Source organism: Canis lupus, chromosome 11 (genome assembly GCF_011100685.1).
Source record: "Canis lupus familiaris isolate Mischka breed German Shepherd chromosome 11, alternate assembly UU_Cfam_GSD_1.0, whole genome shotgun sequence".
Lineage (NCBI taxonomy): Eukaryota > Metazoa > Chordata > Mammalia > Carnivora > Canidae > Canis > Canis lupus.
Genome location: NC_049232.1, coordinates 56,887,196 through 56,908,917, shown reverse-complemented (window position 1 = coordinate 56,908,917; position 21,722 = coordinate 56,887,196). Strand labels below are relative to the sequence as shown.

Sequence of the window (21,722 nt, the reverse complement as noted above, 5' to 3'; positions counted from 1 at the left end):
ACTTGAATGTCTAGTGGGTACTTAACATGTAACCTATTCAAAGAAAAATACTTGTTTTTCTCCCAGCTCAGTTGTCTTCCTTGCTCCCATTCAAAATGGCACCACCATCCTCTCAGTTGCTGGAGCCCTAAGGCCAGAATCATCCTCATCAAAGGATGATTCCCCATGTCAAATCCATTGGAAAATTCTGTGAGCACTACCTCCAAAATGTGTCTTGAACCCACCCATCTATTCTCTTCTCCCTCGGGCACCCCGGTGTCTACTTCATTTCTCCTGCCTCAGCTCCAACCACTTTTCCCTTCTTTCATACTACCTGCTAGCCTCCTGGGCTTTCTTCATGCTCTTCAGAGAGTCACAGTCATTCCTATCTTCTGGATCTCTTCTTTCCTTTGTCTGGAATGCTCTTCTCTCAGGTCTTGGTGCAATCTGCTCTCTCTTGCCTCTAAGGATGTGTCTCTCCACCTAAGTATCCCCCTGCCCGTGCCACTTCCTATCCCAAGACCTCTTCCTATGACTAAGCAGTTATGTGAGGTTAATCCTGTTCATTTGCCCTAAGTCATGTTGTCACCTCTGTCTGGACAAACACAAGTACTTGCCTGCCTTGATTACTTAACATACCTAGAAAAGTGCCTGACACTTAATTGCAGCTGAGTATGTATTTGTGGGATAAATGGGCATTTGATTTAGAAAAATCACTCTGATGACAGTTTGAAAAATAGCCTTGAAGGGAAGAAATTTATGCTTTAGAGGGGCACCTGAGTGGTTCAGTGGGTTAAGCATCTGCCTTTGGCTCAGGTCATGATCCCAGAATCCCAGGATTGAGCCCCACATCAGGCTCCTTCTCAGTGGAGAGTCTGCTTCTCCCTCTCCCTCTGCCCCTCCCTCTGCTCCTACTCTCTCTCTCTCTCTCTCTCTCAAATACATAAATGAGATCTTTATAAAAAAAAAAAGAAGAAAGAAAGAAAGAAAGAAAGAAAGAAAGAAAGAAAGAAAGAAAGAAAGAAAGAAAGAAAGAAAGAAAGAAGAAAGAATTCCATGCCTTAGAAAGTCCTCTCTGGCTGCAATGTGCAGTATGTATTGGACTTGGAAACCTCATAGTCTCTTGGATCAACAAACCTTATAGGATGTTAGGCGAGGTGAATTCAATATGATTAAGCTCAGAAATGACTTGGGAGATTTCTTCATTGGTTTCAACAGGTGGGCTTCTTTTTCTGTGCCGTTGCCTTTAAGTTGAGTAGTTAAAGTGTGGCCAAAATAGCTTTCTGTATTTGGGTTGCTGACACCACAAGTGTGTGAAAGTGGAATTAGATACTTTTCCCGTGGCAGCTCCTGACCCACAAATCATGGACAATCGTTGCGGGGACAGAGCCATTCTCTGAGAGCGTCGTCTGGCAGCGGAGAAGCGAGGGGAATGAGCCTGCAGTGGGGTGCGCTTCGCTCCGAGAGTCAGAGGTCCTTTTGGCTGGCCTAGTGGTGGATCATGTGGGGACAATTCTTTTCTTTCCATCTCTTCATTACCGCACAAAAGAGCACACAGATCTTCACAGAAAAGGGGTTAGCCAGGCTCCGTAACTCTAGGATTCTTCTTTTTCTCTTTACCCCAGAGCCTGAGTTCTCTTGCATTCTTTTCAAAGCACAGTGGAAACAGAAAGGATGCTTAGAAAAGCGGATAAAAAGAAGACAGAATAGAAATCTCCTAAACCTGCCAAATTCTTTCCCTGAATCCCATGTCATGCACAATTTATATTCCGTAAAAAAATTTTTTTGCAAGACAAATAAAAAGCCATCCCAATGGCAATTAGCCCCTTTCCTTATTATTTTTAAAATAGACTTTATGGAGTGATTTACATTCTTAGGGCCCCTCTTCCATTGTGCAGACTGAGAAATTGTAAACCTCGTAATTGGGAGAGCTGGGAGATGTGAAAGAGTGGGAAAACCAGACTCAAGCTGCTGGCAGAGACTCCGCAGATCCACATGGAAGCTGAGTTTTGCCAGTCTGCACGGACAGTCCCTTCTAAAAGGCATATGATGTTCTACTTGGCAGCACCACATAGTAGAAAAGTGTGGAATTAGAAGATGGGAAGTCTGGACTGCCGTCCTCACTACTTGGGTGACCTTGGACTAGCTCTTGAGGATTTCTGAGGCCTGGCTTCCCTGGGATGCCGTGGAAGCCATGCTACGTCCTAGCCTGTGTGCAGGAAGGTTCTGAGAATTTAATGGATCTGTGAGAGCGCTCAGGAAATGGGGAAGACCTTGTGTCTCTTAGTCATTATTTTCAAGTTTGTCAACTCAAAGTCATAATCTAGAACAGATAAATCTATTCACAGTGAATGTTCATTCATTAGACAGGCTGATTGATGATGAGTTGGGATTCTGGATTCAGACCAGAAGACAGGAATAAACCCACTCTTGATATTTTAGAGCCTCTCCAACTTAATATGACTGAGTTTGTGCATTTAGTATAGAGCTCGAGTATTAGATAGGTCTAAACATGGCTCTTAAGGTTCAGTGAGGGGCAGCCCGGGTGGCTCAGCAGTTTAGCGCTGCCTTCAGCCCAGGGTGTGATCCAGGAGACCCGGGATCGAGTCCCACATCGGGCTCCCTGCATACAGCCTGCTTCTCCCTCTGCCTGTGTCTCTGCCTCTCTCTCTCTCTGTGTCTCTCATGAATAAATAAATAAAATCTTTAAAAAGAAAAAAAGGTTCAGTGAGAAGAGATGGTTTTATCCATTCAACATTTGCTCAGTAAATATTTTGGGTGCAAGTAAAGTGTTTGTAACAGTGCTCGGCACATATCAAGTGTTTGATAAACTGCCACTGTTATTACTGTCATTATCCCGGGCTAAGCTCTGGGGCTACCGATAGGCAAAGCCAGTGTCTCTGCCCTCAAGGAACCCTTGAATCTAGCAGGTAGTAGGGGAGACAGATTTGTGAGCTGAAAACTACAAGAAGATGAAGCCAGTGGGGGCAAAGACAGACTTGAGTCAGCCTGCCTGTATTTGAATTCTGCTCCATTATTTATTAGGGGTGTGAACTTGGGCAAGTTGACTTAACCTTATTTCCCTTGTCTGTAAAATGGGAGAATAATAGCATTGATGTTAATAGATCACTGAGTGAGTGAAATTACATAATTATTCATTCATTTACTCATCAAAGGTTTATTGAGTGTCATAGTTGGCAGTGATGACCCCTCTGTCCACCACAGGTTTCCGTGGCCTGATCCCCAGAACCCATGAGTGTGTTAGGTTACTTGACAAAGGGGAGTTAAGGTTGTAGATGGAATTAAGGTTGCTAATCAGCTGACCTTAAAATAGGAAGACTAACCTGGATTAATGGCATGGGCCCTGGGTAGTCACAAAAATCCTCAGAAGAAGAAGGTGGCAGGAGAGGATATTTGAAGATGTTTCACTGCTGGCTTTGCAGATGGAAAAACAGGACCATGAACCACAGAAAACTGGAAAAGGGAAGGAAATGTATTTTTCCCCTAGAGCCTTCGGAAGGAATACAGCCCAGCCTACTCCTTAATTTTAGCTTAGTGAGATCCATTTTAAACTTCTGACCTCCAGAGCTGCACAGTAATAAATTTGTGCTGTTTAAGCCACTCAATTTATGGTAGTTTATTACAACAGCCATAGGAAACTGATACAAATGTCTACTATGTGCCACCAGACTCTGTTCTAGATGCAGGAGCTAAGCAGGCACACATACAACCACATGCTTGTGCGCTCATACATCCCCTGGTCTTCTGGAACTTAACTTCTAGGACAATAGACAAATTAATAAGTGTCAGAGCCTGATAAATGCTATGAAGAAAAACTAAAGCAGGGTAAGGGAGCTGGAGAACAAAGGGGATGTTGTTTGCATAAGAGTGGTCAGAAGGCCTTTGCAGTGAGATGGCATTTGAGCAGAAACATGGATGAGAGAAGGACTTGACCCACATGGATATTTATGGGGAAGAGCAACCTGGAGCAAGAACTCCTTTCTGAGAGTCATTCCTATGAAGGGATGCAGCTATGAGATTTCAGCACCTGGGAGATGAACACTTCAATCTGGAAGGGGGATCTAATTAATGCATCACAGCACCCACCACAGGGGCTGTTATAATAGTCTGTTCCAGAGGTGACAATAATTTGTATGAGGATGCTTGCAAGGGAGAAGGCAAGAAATAATAATTTTAAATTAGAGCTCATAGATTTGCAAATGGATTTGCTAGAATGGAAAGAGAGACGTCAAGGCTGACTCTAAGCGGTGGAATGGGGTTGCCACTTGCTGAAATGGGGAAGACTGGCTAAGGGGCAAGTTTTGGGGAGAATAGTCAGAGTTTAGTTTTAGACACATTAAATTCGAGATATATGAGCATCTCTAAGTAGGGAAATGTTGAGTTCAGAGGAGACATCGGGGCTGCAGATCTAACTTGGGGAGAAATCCATGGAACTGAACTTCATCACTTTACGGGGTGGAGGTAGGCAAGGTAGAGATCCACGATTGAGTCCTGGGGCACTCCATCAATGAAAGATTGGAAAGATGAGAGAAAGGTCCTGCAAAAGCACAGGGCCCTGGCATGTGGTAAGTGCCCAGGGGAGGGTAGCTGGCTGCTATGGACTGAATTGTGTTCCCCTAAAATTCATTTGTTAAAGTACTAACCCACAATGTGACTATATTTGGAGATTCAGTTTTTAGGAAGGAATTAAAGTTAAATAAGGTAATAAAGGTGGGGCCCTGGTCTAATAGGATCGGTGACCTTATAAGAAGAACAGAGCACTTTCTCTCTCTCTCTCTCTCTGTCCTTCCTTCAGCTGTATGAGGACTTAGGATACATAAGCAAGCTAGGAAGAGGATTCTCACCAGGAATGAATCAGCTGACACTTTGAGCTTGGATTTCCAGCCTTCAGAACTGTGGGAAGATGCATTTCCTGTGTTTAAGCCCCCCAAGCTGTGAGACTGTGTTAGGGCTGCCCAAGCAGGCTAAGACACTTGACAAAAGGCAGGGATGGTTTAGGCCAGAAAGAATTAAGAAAGCCGGGAGGACATGATATGTCCCCAACTTTCTAACTGACTCATGTTCATCTGTGTCCTTCTCTGGGCCTGTTTCCTCCTTTGCAAATTAGGGGCTCCATTCAGTTCTCTCACTCTATAAGCTATGTTTTAGAAATGGAATTGTTAGGGCAGCCTGGGTGGCTCAGTGGTTTAGTGCTGCTTTCAGTCCAGGGCATGATCCCGGAGACCTGGGATCGAGTCCCGCGTCGGGCTCCCTGCCGGGAGCCTGCTTCTCCCTCTGCCTCTCTCTCTCTGTGTCTCTCATGAATAAATAAATAAAATCTTAAAAAAAAAAATAAAAACAGAATTGTTAGAAAACATTGTCATTACATTCATGTGGATAAAAAAAGACATTAATTTTATTTTTTATTGTGGTAAAGCTATACATAACATAAAATTAACCATTTTAACCACTGCCACTCTCCAGGACTTCTTCATCTTTCCAACTGAAACTCTGTTCCCATTAAATAATCACTTCCCTCCTCTCCTCCCAGCCCCTGACTCCACCACTCCACTTCCTGTGAATTCTATGACTCTAGGTAACACAGATAAGGGAATCCTATGGTATTTGTGCTTCCATGTCTGGCTCCTGCCACTTAGCATAATGTCTTCCTCTGTGTTGTAGCATGGGTCAGGATTTCATTCCTTTTTAAGGCTAAATAATATTAGTCATGTGGATTTGAAATCACAAGACCTACATCCAAATTCTAATTCTTCTCCTTATGAGCTCATGTGACCTTGAGTGTGCCCTCAGCTTTCTCATTTCCTCATCCTTAAATAGTGAAAATAGTACCTACCTCATGGACATGTTGGGTGGAGAATTTGATATAATGGATGTGAAACCTCTTTAAAAAGATTATGATGCTATGGCTATTTTTAGCTATAAAGAGGCCACTAGGTTGGCTGCCAGGGGTTGAGTCTTCTCTCTTGGCCACCCTAATGACATCTTTCCAAGCAATTCTTTGGCCCAGCTGCAGAGCTGATCCAATTCACTTATCATGGCCATCAAATAAATGGACTTGGTTGTTTTCCTGTCAGCCTCTCTATGTGTCCCATCAGCACAGCCGAAGATAAGGAGCCTCTGTCTCTGACCCAGACGATTTGGACCTGGGTGCCGCCATTGTGTGCCAGGGAAAGTACAAGCCCGAGGGCTAGAGAAAACCGTCTTCCCTTTGGCTTTTTTTGCCACATTCTAAAGCAACATCCGGCTCCCTGTTTCTGGGCCTGGCTCCGGGAAGTCAATCCACCAGATCATGGGAGGTGAATTAGGGCAGCATGGCCTGGGAGTCTGGGGCATGAGGGCCGGACTGGGTCTCTTGTGGATGTACTCTGACTAGGGGTGATGCACTTCCCCAGTCTAGGCTGGTCACCCTCCTCTGTGTGCTGAGAGGTAGGACTTGACAGCCTCCGAGGTCAAGCTTGGTTCTGGCCTTCTGTGAATCATGAATCATTTAAGAATGCAATCTCACTCTCTGTCGAAGACTCTCCATCTTTCCTTCACCCTCACTCTTTGTGCACTCCACTTGTCCCCAGGAGCTGCTCATTTCAATTTCAGCTTTAAACTTCAACCCTACCCCAAGCACTGAGCCTATTATTTCCCTCCTTCCTCTTCATTTTGAGTCGCTTCTGGTCCTGTTTTCTGCCATCTAGAGGAGCTAGCTTTAGAAACCCCTGGTTTCCTAATGCATGCTGGAAGATTAATGACAGATTATGGCTTCAATTCTCATTCCACTTGCATTTTGGGAGAAGAGCGATACTCCAACTTCAGAAAAATGGCCCTCTCACAGTAGAGTCTAGACTTAGGCTGAGGAGATAGGCTCAAAAAGTAGACAGGGGGCTGCGTTATAAAGGCTTCCAAAGAGAAGGTAAGAGGTTTGGGCTCTATCCAATGGCTGCAGGGCGCCACCGAGGGTTGGTAAGCTGTATCTGAGCTGTATCTTCCAGGATCATTCAGGCAGCTTTTTGAAGACTGAGGTGGAAGGAAGCAGAGGCAGGCAGGAGAGTGAATCCAGCATCGCGGTGAGAGAGACAAGGAGAGTGGCAGCAGAAATGGAAGGCAAGAGCCTGACCTGAGAGGTTAGAGAACAGACTGGACTTGGCATGGTGGATGTGGAGATGAGATAGGGAGGAGTTGAGAATGACACTGAAAAGTGAAAGGCTGATGCAGTTTTGTCTGTAGTAGATAGGAAAACAGCTGCCCTGCCATCTTCCTCCAGCCCACCATGCTGTAGCCACAGCCATATCTGCTCCTGCCTCAGGGCTTTTGCCCTGGTGGGTCTCTGTGCCCAGTTTTACCTTAAACATTGCCTCTTTCGAGAAGTTTCCTTGATTGCCCAGTCTAAAGCTGTCTCCTGCCCTCTCATCTCCCATCTTGGGTCTTTATTCCCCTTGCTCTTTATCTCCAGCTGATGTGAGTTCATTCATCCATGCACTTCCTTCCACTATAATTTAAGTCCAACTTGTGTAGGGGTCCTAACTGTCTCACGCATGAGTGTATCTCTGGTACCTAGAAATAGGGCTTGGCTCAGAGCGGGTGCCTAGTAATTATAAGAGTTTAATGAACTGGAAGGGGAAGGAGGAAAGCAGGATGGAAGGAAGAAAGGAAGGAAAGAAGGAAGGCAGGATGGAAGGAAAGAAGAAAGGCAGGAAGGCAGGATTGAAGGAAGGAAGGATGGAAAGAAGGATGGAAGGAAGGAAGGCTGGCAGGAAGGAAAGGAGAAGGAAGGAAAGGAGGAAGGCAGGCAGGCAGGCCAGACAGGAAGGAAAGAAAGGACGGAGAGAGGAAGGAAGGAAGGAAGGAAGGAAGGAAGGAAGGAAGGAAGGAAGGACAGACAGGAGGGAGGAGGAGAAAGAGTTCTTCCCGGAGATGTCTGCAATACAATCCCGTCCTCCAGGCCTCTCCGGATGAGACTTGCTGCTCCTCCCTCGCAGGACTGGCTGTGCGGGTGGAAGGCTGCTGCTGGGCCCAGGGCCCGGGATCCCGTGGCTTCCGCAGTGCTTCCTCAGGAGGTGTGCGGGTGAGAGCCTGGAGCCCAGAAAGCCCGGGGCCTCGAGGAGGGGAGGCCGGCAGCCAGCAGCTCCAGGGGCCCAGCGCCCCCCATCTGCCAGCTGCCTGCGCCTCGTCCCAGGCCTGAAGAGCCCACAGAGCTGCAGAAGCAGGACATTGTTGGCAACCACTAAGTTTCTTTATCCACTTTGGGCTTTGGGTTTAAGGAACTGGTGGGCATCCAGATGGAGATGCAACGGCAGGAATTGGATATATGAATATACGTCAATATGTGTATACATGTGCACACATCTCCATGTATGTGTGCATGTGTGTATATGTTTATACCTACATGTGTGAGTGCATATGCACATGTGTTTACATTTCTGCAGAAATTGGTTTGATGACCTGTGGAGTGTGTATATATATAAGCTTTTAACGTAAGAAAAGAAGTTCTTTTGTTTCTTGATTGGCCTGTAAAGAAAACTGTAATAGTGGTGTGCTTTCATATGCCTATTCTGAAAATTTTTCGAATGGATGAACGGGGACAGGTATAACCAGGTAAAGGAAGGGTTTCCTACTGGGTGTGGTCTGAGACCCTGCCTGCCTGAAGCCTCTGCCCTCTGCAATCTACTCCCTGGTGCCATTCTTCTGCCCTCCTGTCACTCCTTCGGCCAAGGGTTAAGACAGTGGCTGCAGAAGCAGCAACTGCAGGTGGCCCTAGCATCAGTAAACAGGCATCTGGTGCTTTATGCCTTAGAAAGCAGTTTTCCCATCATCCTTTCACTTAATCCTCATAGTAACTCGGTGGCACAGGTTCTGGTATTTTTTTTTTTTTCAAAATAGAGAAACAGAGGATCAAACTGAGTCACAGGATGCACAGGTAACTGAGTGAGGAGGGATCCAGCAGACTGTCAGTACTCCTGGGTCAGCAGGCTTTCTCTACCACCACCCTCAGTCCCAGGTAACATTCTATGGGCTTCTTGGAAGCTATTTACATAACAAAGAGAACAACCTTGGTCTTGAAAGCCATTCATTGTCTGTCACAGGAGACAGGGAGATACCATCTTTGGGCAAGGTCTTCACCCATCTCGTAATTTAAGTAAAACTTTCATGCTAATTTCCTCTCCCTTCTAGTGTTAGTCCTGGCTCCTGGGAAAGGAAAGGAAGTGCTTTCACACTTTATAGACAACCTTGGCTTCAATCACATCATTTGCTCCATTTTTTTTCTCTTACAAAATATGAAAAAGCAGAAGTAAGGGTTTCTCTGTTTCTCTTTAAAGGAAGAAGATAATAGTTGTTTTGCACATTTTAATTTAGCATATTTAAAAGGATTGAGAGTTGATGTTTTTTAATTGCAGGATTTATTTTGGATAAAAATTAATGTGGGATGAGCTAAGAATACTTTTTTCTTTCTTTCTTTTTTTCTTTTCGAGTATTGGGAGACAAGGGGAAGGCTCTGGAGATCTGTTTGCAAAATTCCAGCGACCTTCCTGGTCTCCCTGAGACCAGCCACACACGGTCTGAGATTCCACCCCCTGGCATCTGATTGGGGGTGGGCGGGGGTGTCTTCTAGCCAGGCCTCTTAGCTTTACAGTTTTCTATCACAGAAGAAAGGCCACACCTGACTCTCCTCTCCCCAGTTAGTGTCCCACTCATTCCTTGACTAAGGCAAGCTGCTTCTCCCTACTGCCTTCTCCACCCCTCTCCACTGTGCACTTGGGTCCCTGCTTCACGCTGACCCACTCCCCACCCACTCCCCTTGCTTATTGAGATCCGGATTGCTTCATGGGGACTTGCCCAGTGGAAGCTACTCATTCTTCCACTTTCCACATACCATGGAGCCAGGAAAAGAGTTGACATTTTCTTGGATCTCCACTTATGTTTACCAACATTACACTGTCACCCAAGTTTTAAAAATTGCAGTGTATTTTGAATTTTATTCTATTTGGCTATATAATCCATTATCTTTTCTATATCACTGTCATCTTCTAGCCTTCCAAGCACGGTAGTTCATTTATTGAAGACTTTGGCACCTGATTCATGACTCATCTTTCCATCTCAACTCCTGCTATCCTCATCCTAAGACATTTCAGTGATAAGAATTGGACCATCCCACATCCTAGTCTTATACTTCTGGAACTCCTTCTTTCTGGAGACCATTACCTTGCCTCAATTTCAGTCACATACTCAAGGATCATCTCCTAGAAGAGTTTCCTTTTTGAATTCTTCAAGTCCTTTCTAGCAGCCTCATGACTTTGCTTCCTCTAGGCTCTTGGAGCCTTATTTTTCTCTCCATCTATTGGCCTTCTCCCAACTTCTACTTCTACTTCTACTTTTTTCCCCTCCTTTTTAGACTATGATTGATTACCCTTTCCTTCTCAGTAACTCTCTGAATACTTACCACTCTCCTTGAATTCCACATACAACCCTGCACCCTATGCCCTACATTCCTAGTGGAATGTCGTATCACCTACAGCACTGAGAAAATTGATTCTTCCAGTATCAATCCATCTCTCTCAACTTACAGCAGCTTCCTATTCATTGCCTCCTTTCCCCTCTGCCTCAGAGGATATGTATCCTTGATGTCATTTCTCTCCCTGCACCTTGTTCTATCAGTCATCAACTCTCTACAAGACCTTTTTCCTTCTATGAAATCCTTTCCCTTAGGATATAAAAATGGTCATTTTTTTTTCCAATCCAAACAAACGGATAGTAATTGCCTGTACTCCATGTTTACCTCTATCTCAGTAGGATCTTATCCAACTCTCTCAAAAGAGTTGCCTACACTCACTACCTCTAATTTCCCACCCCCCTTCCACTCTCCACCCCGCTTCAGTCTGGCTTCTTGTCTGTCATTCCACTGAAACACCTGTTCACTAAAATTAACAGTAACTTCCTAATTGCTAAATCCAATAGGTGTTTTTCCAGTCCTTATCCTACTGAGCTACTTTCCAGTATTTAATATTGTTAATCATCCTTTTCCTTCTGGAGACTGGATTTCCTTGCATCTGGGATATGCAGCCTTCTGATTTTCCTGGTAGCTGAAAATTCTATCCTTGGTTCTTTTTTTTTTTTTTTTTTTTTTTAAGATTTTTTTTTTTTTATTAATGATAGTCACAGAGAGAGAGAGAGAGAGAGAGGCAGAGACACAGGCAGAGGGAGAAGCAGGCTCCATGCACCGGGAGCCCGACATGGGATTCGATCCCGGGTCTCCAGGATCGCGCCCTGGGCCAAAGGCAGGCGCCAAACCGCTGCGCCACCCAGGGATCCCTATCCTTGGTTCTTCATGGCTCCTCTTCCTCTTACATATTGGAAGTTTCTGTAGTTGTCTACTGTCTCACACTCTCCCTAAATGAGCTCTTTTCCCCTTATGACTTCTATTTTTAATACCTGTAGGTCACTAACTCCAAAGTACATTTTTTCATTCATACCTCTTCTGAGTCAGGAATTTAACTATCTTCCAGATATTTCTAGGTGACCCATCCTGCATACATAGTGTGCCCCCGAACCAGTGTCTCCTCCAAAATTCTACAATTTACTCATCCTTCCCTAGGTACCAGGTTAAAACTTGGAAGTTACCTTAATGTCTCTTTCTCCTTTGCCAGCCACATCATATCAATGGGCATATCCTGCCCAATTAAAGCTTCCCCTTTCTCTTTGTCCTGGATTGGTGCAACGGCCTTCATGCATGGCTTTCTGCTTCCATTTCTGTTCACTTCTGGTCAATCCTCATGCCATAGTCAGCACAATCTGATGAAATAGAAATCTGATCAGACAAGCCCATGCTTAAAGCATTTAAATAGGCAGTATGTCCAGGAGAATGTCCAGGCTCTTCTCATACAAGGGCTTCCTTGACCTAACATCTGCAGACCTCTTCAGCCTCATTGATCAGCCCTCCCTGTCTAATCCTTTCTGTTTCAGTAACAATTAACTGCACAGAGTCCATACCTGACACCACCCCAACCTGGCAGGTCTTGGTGCCTTTGCTTGGGTTCTTCCTTTGCCTGGAATTCCTCATCATTTCCTACCTCTCTTTGCCTGGCTCAACCCTACTCATTCTTTAAGACTCAGCTTACCAGTCCTTCCTAAGCCCCTTGGCTAATGTATGAGCTTTTCCTCAGAGCTTCCACAACACCTTGTGCATACTTCCATAAAGTTGCTTTATACCATTTTCCATGTATATCCTTCCGGTACATTGTAAGTTTCTTGAGGTCCCATTCAATGTTCCATCCTCTTGCCCAGTCCAGTGCCAAGTATCTAGAAGGTGTTTGGAAAAAGCTTTGGATGTGGAATTAAGAGCCATTCATTTCCATCCATCTTCCTTATGATATAGATAATCACTTTCCTCATCTGAGTCATGCTTCCTTATCTAAAATTATTCCATTTACCTTTCAAGGAAAATCTGAGGATCAAATGAAATGACATAACTATTCCTTATAAACTGCAGAGTACTATGAAAATGTTTTATCATATAGGATATGCAGAAACACATAGAGAAAAAAATCTATCATAACATTATGGATCCTATACGTAAGCCTTCATATTCATTCAAAAATCTGGATAAACATTTTTATATCAGTGTGGTAGTCTGCAAAGTATAGTAAGGGATTATTTCTTTGTTTTAAAAACCTAGTCAATGTGCCCAGGGGCTCTAGAACTGAGCTTGTGAAAATAATCAGCTGATATTACTTAATAGCTGTGACAAGAGCACTAATCCAGTTTTTTTTTTTTTTAAGATTTTATTTATTTATTCATGAGAGACACAGAGAGAGAGAGGCAGAGACACAGGCAGAGGGAGAAGCAGGCTCCATGCAGGGAGCCTGACGTGGGACTTGATCCCGGGTCTCCAGGATCACACCCTGGGCTGAAGGTGGTGCTAAACCACTGGGCCACCAGGGCTGCCCACTAATCAGTTTCATCGTTAGAAGCTCACCAATCTACAGACAATCCTAAGGGATTTATGGCAGTACATCTTCTTTCCTCTGTGCCTGCAGACTGCCCCTTCTACCTAGCTCTTCCAACTGGGACATTTTATACACTTTTTAGTTCTGTGTGAAAATCAGGCCATGGAGAAGGGATGATTCAGATGAGATTTCACAAACCAAACATTTTCCTTAAGTGAACACGTGCCACTTATTCAGTTCTTTCTCTATTGCTTGGCAAGAGGGGAGGAAAAACAGTTCCACTCTGAAAAAGACAACTCCCAGTTTAGATAAATGGAATTAGAAATAAATGAACAAGCAATAAATGAGAGTGGCCTGCTTTAACAAGTCAGATCTTTATTGAAAATTGGAGCTAGAAAACTTAGTTCCAGGTTGTACAACAAAGCAGTCTAAGGAATTAAAAGCATCGGGCAAGAGGAACATGCACATTTCTTCGTCATAGGAAATAGGGACAGTGCAAGCATTCCCCAAATAGGAGAAGTTTTATGGGGGATGGGCAGAGGCCCACACCTGGATTGTGGTGATGGAGACCTGGTTCTGCCGCCTACTGATTAGATGACTTTTGGCATGTTATTTCATCTGTTTGGACCCATTTCTTCATATATCACATGGAGATCAATCATAAGACATACCTCATAAAGTGGTAGAGAGAGAGAGAGAGAGAGAGAAAACCTGGCCTATAATCACTAAATAGTGGATATTATTTTAATTAAAGTTAAATTTATTTGAAGTGAAAATGCAGGGAAATTAAAAAAAATGATTGGAAAGACACATCTGGATCAGAATATGCAGCTCTTGAATTCCAGGTTACAAAGTTTAGATTTTGTTTAGACAAGAGGGAGCCTCTGAAGGTTTTTGAGTGGCAGTGTGACACAATGACAGATGTGCTTTTTGAAGTTGATCTGGAATGCTGTGTGGAGGGAGCTTGAAGGGAATTATCAAGAGGCAGAAGAACCTGCTGGGAAGCTATCATTTGGTCCAGTGAAACCTGATAAAGTCTGACCTAGGGCAGTGGTAATGGGGTGAAAGAAGAGGGAGGTTATTGGGATAGAACTGGCAAGAGGTTGTTAAAGACAGTTTCCGTGTGTTCCTACCTTTGTGGCTGGGAGGATGCTAGTGCTCATTATTTCTTCAAAGAAGAGCCAACAGTCATTTGGGTATAGTAACTCTCTGAACATCCTGTCTGTGATCAAATTTTGGAAAACTTCACTTGACTATTGGTTCTTATTTCAAAAGAATTTATGTCTGATTTTTTTTTCTTTTTTTTAGAAGAATGCAATCGGTAGGAAGGTAGGATTCACTGACAAAAACATTCTCTGCAGCAAACCTGGCTGGAATGCATCTCTTCCATGAAGTGACTCCTTAGGGCTTCCCAGCCCACTGCAGTGCCACCCAGCTTAGCCACATTCATTTGCTGCCAGGAAGATGTTTGAATCCAGGCAAGATCCTGTGCCAACCCCTCTGGCTCTTCTTCCTAGAGTGTCTGTGTTCTACTCCCCACCCATACTGGCTGAAAACATGAGCAAATCTGATTGGAGTACAACCATGTTGAACAGTCTGTTTCTTCATTCTCCTTATCAGAGAACTCAGCCTGGCTGTAGAGATCAGCCTCCCCGGGGAAAGCCATGCTGAGACCCAGTATCACATCCACCTTATCTGTGTTGTACTATTCTGTCCTTCTTTAAACTCTCCATCTGTTGTCCTGATACCGAGGTGAGGCTTAATGGTCTGTAATCCCCAAGCTCCCAGTGATGCCTCTGAAAAAGATTGGGCCCCACATTAACAACCTCCCAATTTTTGGCAACAGTGTCTTTCATAACCTCATTTCTCCATTGGCCATTTCAACTTCTCATCTATCCAAACTCCATACAAGGGAGTGAGGGTCCCACTGTCCTTGCTAGTCATAGCCTGCTCCCAAAGATATATTTTTTTGAAAGAGGCTTTAGTGTATTAATCAATTTATTGTAAAATATGTATTTGGATTTATAGTGTGCATATTATTGAACTAGGCAGTGTTGGAGGCCTCTTCAAGATGAAAGAGACATATAGCTTTTATTTCCAAATGAGGTTGGGATCTAGTGGGGAGATTGACATGTACACAGATGAGACAGGTGAGGCTGTGTAGGGGTGGATTTGAGGAGGAGGAAGAGGGTGGAAAGCAAAGTAGGAGTTAAATCTGCGACTTTTCAGCTATAAGACTTAAATTTTATGTTGAAGATAGGGTACTTACAAACCCTTTCTCTGCAGAATGACTGATGTAGACTCTGAGAAGTCTCTGAGGACAGGTCGAAGGCCCATTTCAGTACCATCTCTGAGGCTTATGAAGTGTAAAGAGTGTCCTCTTGGGCCGGAAGAGTGGCCCAGAGGTCTGGCTGATGGCGCCATTTTGCTTATGTGAAAACAGCAAATACATGAAAAACTAGCCAAAATACCATCTTCAATTATGTATATAAAGGAGATCAAGACAGTATGCTGTGTAATTAATTATGGTTTTGATTTAAGTCTAGAACTCAAGTAAGGCTTCTGCTAATTAAATAATTATTTGTACTTTGATTGTTTTCAGACTAAGGATCTCATTAATACAGCCTCTAATGGAAGACACATTTTATGTAACATTCCATATGTGCAGAAATCATGTGAATTTATTGCATATATATACTTTACACTTTCCTATTTGATCATACCAGCCCTGAAAATAGCACATGTCTCAGTTCAAAGAGTTGTAGGACTTGCTTCAGTTGCTCCCTAACTAGAGGGTAATTTTCTGGAAGTCAGGGACCATCTTGCATCTCCAAGGGCCAGAAAAGAACTGAACAGAAGAGTTGGAGATAGAGCTATGGTAAAACCTTACAAGCTTTCCTCAGTTCTGTGCTTTTATTAAGAACAGAATAGCAACCAATGTGGAGTAAACTGGATCATCTGGGGCCACATCCACAGGAACATCTCTGATGCTGGAGACATTGCTAGAACTGTAAGGTGCTGAGGGCAGGTTTTAGCAAGATCAGAAATTCAGAAATTGTTGGGTTCACACAAAAGGACAAAGAATCAAGTCCACAGATCCAGGTCTAGGGAGGGATAAAGTCAGAGTCAATGGATTCATAGCCATGAAAACACAGATGTGTGTCTTCTTTCAAAGGATGTCTTCAGCCTCAACCTCTTTTATCTTTAGGTTTCTATGGCCCTCTCATTGTTCTGATGGGCAGAGATTCAGGGACCTTCTGGGAGTTTCAAGCAGTTAACATCTCCAAGACCTCCAAAGCAGAGACACATCTTTGTCATTGTCCATGTCCCCAGTTAAGCCAGGGCTGGGCCCTTTAGTGGGACCTTAGGTTCAGTAATGGGAACGATATCCACAGCAATCTAGTATATTGCATTCCCAAGGTGACAGTGTAGATTATAACAGAAACATCCCCTTGGGAAGCGTTTTTCTTCTCCAAGTCAGGGCCAGGAAATGTGGCCACCTATTAATTAAATTTAAGGATTCCAATGTAACACTTAGGGGGACACTGGTTTTTAAACCATAGAATGAGACAAAGCATGGCAGTGGTACATGAAGCCTGTGATGATCTTGGCTTATTGACAGTGTTCAATATTATTTTGGTGTGGGATCCAGGAGAACATAAATTCTGTCTCAGCTCAGCCTCTTCTTTTCTTGACATATTTACAAAGATATACATTAACACAGAACAAAGGCAAAGAAAGGCAAAAATCACATTTTATTGTTCCCTGGGACTGAGACCCAATCCAGCACAGAGAACTTTGGCAGGCTGGCCTGGAGTTACGTAAAACTCAAGAGCTTTAGCCAAGGGTCAATTTAACATGCTTGTTAACACAAGGGCAAAAATACACAAAGAAAAAGAGACTCATCTAGGTGCCAAGCTGGCTTAAACTCCCCAGGCAGTAGTCTCAGGACTATTGCTGTTAAATTTATCAGGTTTTTTTTTTTTAATTTTTTATTTTTATGTTTAATGCCTTTTGTGTCCTGAGTAAAAAAATGTTTGCTGTCTTCAAGGCCTCAAAGATTTTCTCTTATATTCTCCTCAAGGAGTTTTATAGTTACAGTTTTCCATTTTGTTTTATGATCTATTTTAGGTTAGTTTTTGTGTATGATGTGAGGTAAGGATATGTTTTCCCATATAGAGATCTAGTGATTCCTGATTGAAGACTGCCCTTTCACCATTAAATTACTTTGTCACCTTTGTTGAAGGTGATATATGTGTGATCTCTCTAATCTGTTCTATTAATCCAATTGTCTATCCTGACACCAGTACCACACTGCCTTGATTACTATAGCTTTGTAAGTCTTGAAGTCCAGTAGGGTAAGTCCTCCAAGTCTCTACTTCTTTTTCAAAACTGGTTTTGGATATTTTCAATCATTTGCAATTCCATATACATTTTAGAATCAGTGTGTTAATTTCCACCAAAAAGACTGCTGGGGTTTTGATAGGAATTTATAAATAAATTTAGAGAAAACAGATAACATCACAATATTGAGACTTGCAATTCATGAACATATATATATATATATATATATATATATATATATATATATCTTTCAATTTGTTTAGTTATTCTCAATTTATCACAGCGATATTTTGTAGTTTTCAGTGTATAGTCTTGTGTATATGTGTGAAGTATATTCCTAAATGCTTTATGTTTCATGTCACTGTAGTTGTTTGATTTCATTTTCCAATTTTTCACTGATAGTCTATAAAAATATAATTGATTTTATATAATTACCTTGTAACCTGTGACTTTGCTAAATTTACCTATTCTAATTTTTTGTAGATTTGCTGCATACATAAATGTGTTTTATCTTACATGACTTTTTAAACATTTTACATGACTTTTAAAAGCAGTGATACTGCCTGCTTGAAACAGTGGCCCAATTCTTGTCTTGGGAACTGACCAATACAATTGCTATTTCCTCATCTTTGGGGAAGTCATGGAAGATACTGTCTATGGATGAAGGCATATTGATTATACAGTAAATCAGTAACCAGCAGTCACTGGAAGTCTTAATAGATTCGCCTGATTGAGGAGAATAGGAATGAGGTTGATGAATGCCTCTTGGTATTCCTTCTTAAGAAAGAAGTAGATGGGGTGAGAGAATAAAGGTCAGAGAAAATCAAGGGGTGAAGGATTTCAAGGGACCGTGGGTTGGCCAGTCCTCCAATCAGGAAAGGACTGACTTCTTGGAGCAGGTGTCTGGGCTGTGGTGAGTCTGCTAAGATATCCCACTCTTAATGAATCATTTGTGTGGGCAAATGTTATCAATATCTCCAGGGATTCTAATATGCTAAACAGGACACAGAGGAACTTTATGGGTACGGGCATGGCTTTCTTCTTTGCTTTGTCAGGTTGTTATTTGGTAGATGACTTGGAAGAAATAAGGTTATCTGGGAAGTTAATGACTACCTAAGATGCATGTCTGAGAATGGAATCTGGGTTTGGATAGCAAGGTTTTAGAAACTGAAATTACGGGCCCTTACTTAAGACACTAAGTTAAGTGTCTGGAATTTAAGACACTGGAATTTTGAGAAAAACAAGGGCTTTGGAGTTAGGCAACCCAGGGTTCAGATCTCAGTTCTGAGGGATGTTCTCCATTTTCCTCCAGACACACTTTCTACCATTCTTCACCTTGTCCTGTGTGCTGGGGACTGGGCTGAGATTTGCTTTCCTGCCCCCTATTGGGTTTAGTCAATGGGAGGTACTGGCAGGTAATCAGAGGTAAGAAGTGAGGTCAGGATATTTATTTGCCCAGTTGTCTTTTGTTGGGTTGCAGTTTGGCCATGACTGCTCCTGACAGTTGGCCCTTTCTTACAGCTTCTCTCCAGGTTCCAGCAACCGCTAGCTTTTCCTGCCCCTTCATGCCCAAGGATAGGAAAAGTTTTCTGCTATTTCTATTAATGGGTTACTTTATCACCCCTTGCAGGTTTTCTATGAGTCTGCATACCTTACCATGTTCCCTTCATTAAGTTCTCTTCAATTGTCTCTTTCGAGGATGTCAGGACCCTGTTAGATCAGCCCATCCACTTAATAGCTTTGGAACTTTGAGCAAGTTATTTCGGTACCTGAGTCTCCATTTTTTTTCATCTATAAAGTGGAAATAAAAATATCCCTTGAAAAGATAAGAGATAATAGATGTGAATAGCTCACAGTAGCTACCCAATAAGTGGCACTTATCATCATCATTAGTAGTAACTATTATCACATGAGGACTGGCAAGATCATGGTGTCCTCAGTGACTACTCAGAAAAAAATTGTAGGGCTGGTTACTAGTTACCCAGAAGCATAAGACTAGGGGTGGGGGCAAGGAGAATCTCAGGTAATGAAAGGTGAAAACCAGACAAAGGGTTGGAAAGGCTTTACTAGTACTATGTAATAGAATAACTTTGATATTTTAATGTAAGAAGGGAGATACAGCTTTAGGAGTCTCAAGACTTGATGGAGGGTCCTTATACCTAAAAATGGTAATGGAGGTATTTACCTTCTTAGAAAGAAGCATGTAGAGTTACCCTATGACCCAACAACTGCACTACTGAGTATTTACCCCAAAGATACAAATATAGTGAAGCAAAGGGACACCTGCACCCCAATGTTCATAGCAGTAATGTCCAGAATAGCCAAACTATGGAAGGAGCGAAGATGTCCTTCAACAGGTGAATAAATAAAGAAGATGTGGTCTATATACACAATGAAATATTACTTAGCCATCAGAAAGGAAGAATATCTATCATTTACACTGATATGTATGGAACTGGAGGGTATTATGCTGAGTGAAATAAGTCAATAGGAGAAAGACAATTATCATATGATCTCACTCATATATGGAATATAAAAAATAGTGAAAGGGACCATAGGGAAGGAAGGGAAACTGAATGGGGAAAAGTCAGGAAGAGAAACCATGAGGGACTCTTAACTCTGGGAAACAAACTGAGGGTTGCTGAAGGGGAATTGGGGGGGTGGGATAGGGTAACTGGGTGATGGGCACTGAGGAAGGTGCTTGATGGGATGAGCACTGGGTATTATACGCAACTGATGAATTACTGAAAACTATATCTGAAACTAATGATGTACTATATGTTGGCAAACTGAATTTAAATTTAAAAAAAAGAAAGCAGCAAATATAGTAGTTGCTACATGTCACAAGCAAATCCTTGAGTGGAGATTCAATGAGCCATGAGTCAAACCTTGAGAAAGGCAAAAATATAAAAGAAAAGAAGTTGTTTTTGACATGAGTGCATCCTGAAGATCATCCAGCTGGATGGAAAAAATGAATCCCTGACTCAGATTGCAGATCTGGTAAGGAAACAAGATGTCTTCATGTTGTATCTTGATTGTCCCCAGCTTGCTCCTACACCATCACTTAATACCCATTGCTCCTCTGGCTGGCCCTTTCCTTTCTCCAGGTCTCAGTCTCTTAGGGGAGCTCACAACCAATTTGGGTAGAAAGGTCTTTAGTTCACTCATTGTTCCCTTCTTTCCAGGGCACACGTGTCTGTCTGGATGGAGGAGTCAGAGGGGGTTCAAGCAAAAGCTCCCCATCGTGGTATTTGCAACCTCTCTCTCCATAGACTCTCAGGCTTTGGCACTGAATCTAACTAGTCATGCAAAATCCCTCGTGTTTGGATGTAGTTTATGTCCAAGGGGTTCTGCACATCCTCTTGCAATTTACTTTCTGTTGAACACCTCTACCTTATCATTTACTTTCCCATGCCACATGCATCTGTTTGAGTTTTTTTTCCCCAGGAGGCTTCTCCACATCTCCCAAATTCAAAGGATAAAGCTGGAAACCAGAATGTGTCAGACGTAAGCAAATTTCAGATTCTGACCAGCTTCTAATAAATCCTTACTTGACACTGAATTTTTTTTCTCCCAGCAGGTAGATAAGGTGATGAGATCGTCTCCTGTACTTAATTATGATAGAAAGGAGAGGAAGACTGAGAGAGAGAGAGAGAGAGAGAGAGAGAGCAAGCTTCTGTTAGCCAGGAGGAGAAAAAGAAACCCAGAGATAAGATTCAGCGAGTTTGAAATACTAAAGTGGTAAATGTCTCAGCAGGGCTGGGAAGGTTCCCATGTGGACATTCTGTCCATGAAATTGCCTACAATCCTGATGACAAAGAAACTGAGGTGGTCTCTAAATAGAAGGAATCCTTTGGCTTCTCAGGGAGCTCCATGTGAGCTCGGCTCTTCCAAGGACATTACCGGAAACCAAAGAATGAATATAAAGGATGGTGGAAAAAAAAAAAAAAAAAAAAAAAAAGGATGGTGAAGATTTGTACAAATGACGTCAGAAAAGCAAAAGCTCAGGATAAATTCTGACTTGTTAACAATGCCCAGGACATCATAAAGGACACAGAATGCTATTTGGAGCAAGTCGAAGAGTGAACAAGGCAAAAGCAAATGTCTTGGGTAAATGCTTTCAAAGCCATTCCAAAACTCTTGGCCTTCTTTTGCTCTGCCCAGGAGAATGACCTTATGAATGGAAAGAGTAGAACAATCAGGGACATAAAAAAGATCACCGAAGTCCAAACTGGTGAAGACACTGAGTGAGCACAAAGCTTCCAGCCTCCTGCCCAGGAACATTGTATTCTAGGGAACTGCGAGACCTTGCAAATGAGATTACTGGGCCACTTCTGGTTATCTCAGAGGAGCTGTGAAAAATGGGGGATGTGTCAGAAGACTGGAATCAGCTAAGAATAGTCATGATTTTCTAAAAGGGGAAAAAGTGGGTTATGTAGAAGAGATTGT

General features: G+C 42.8%; 1 long non-coding RNA gene across 1 annotated transcript in view; it reads right to left on the bottom strand.

Annotated features, from left to right (window-relative positions):
- The window catches only part of LOC102153715, a 28,742-nt gene that overhangs the window by 3,307 nt on the left and 3,713 nt on the right, over nucleotides 1-21,722 (bottom strand). Inside the window, exons 2-4 of the long non-coding RNA XR_005367049.1 lie at nucleotides 11,605-11,775; nucleotides 3,324-3,453; nucleotides 1,117-1,624 (exon numbers count right to left, since the gene is read on the bottom strand). This is a non-coding gene — a long non-coding RNA (uncharacterized LOC102153715). The remainder of the gene's footprint in view (nucleotides 1-1,116; nucleotides 1,625-3,323; nucleotides 3,454-11,604; nucleotides 11,776-21,722) is intronic.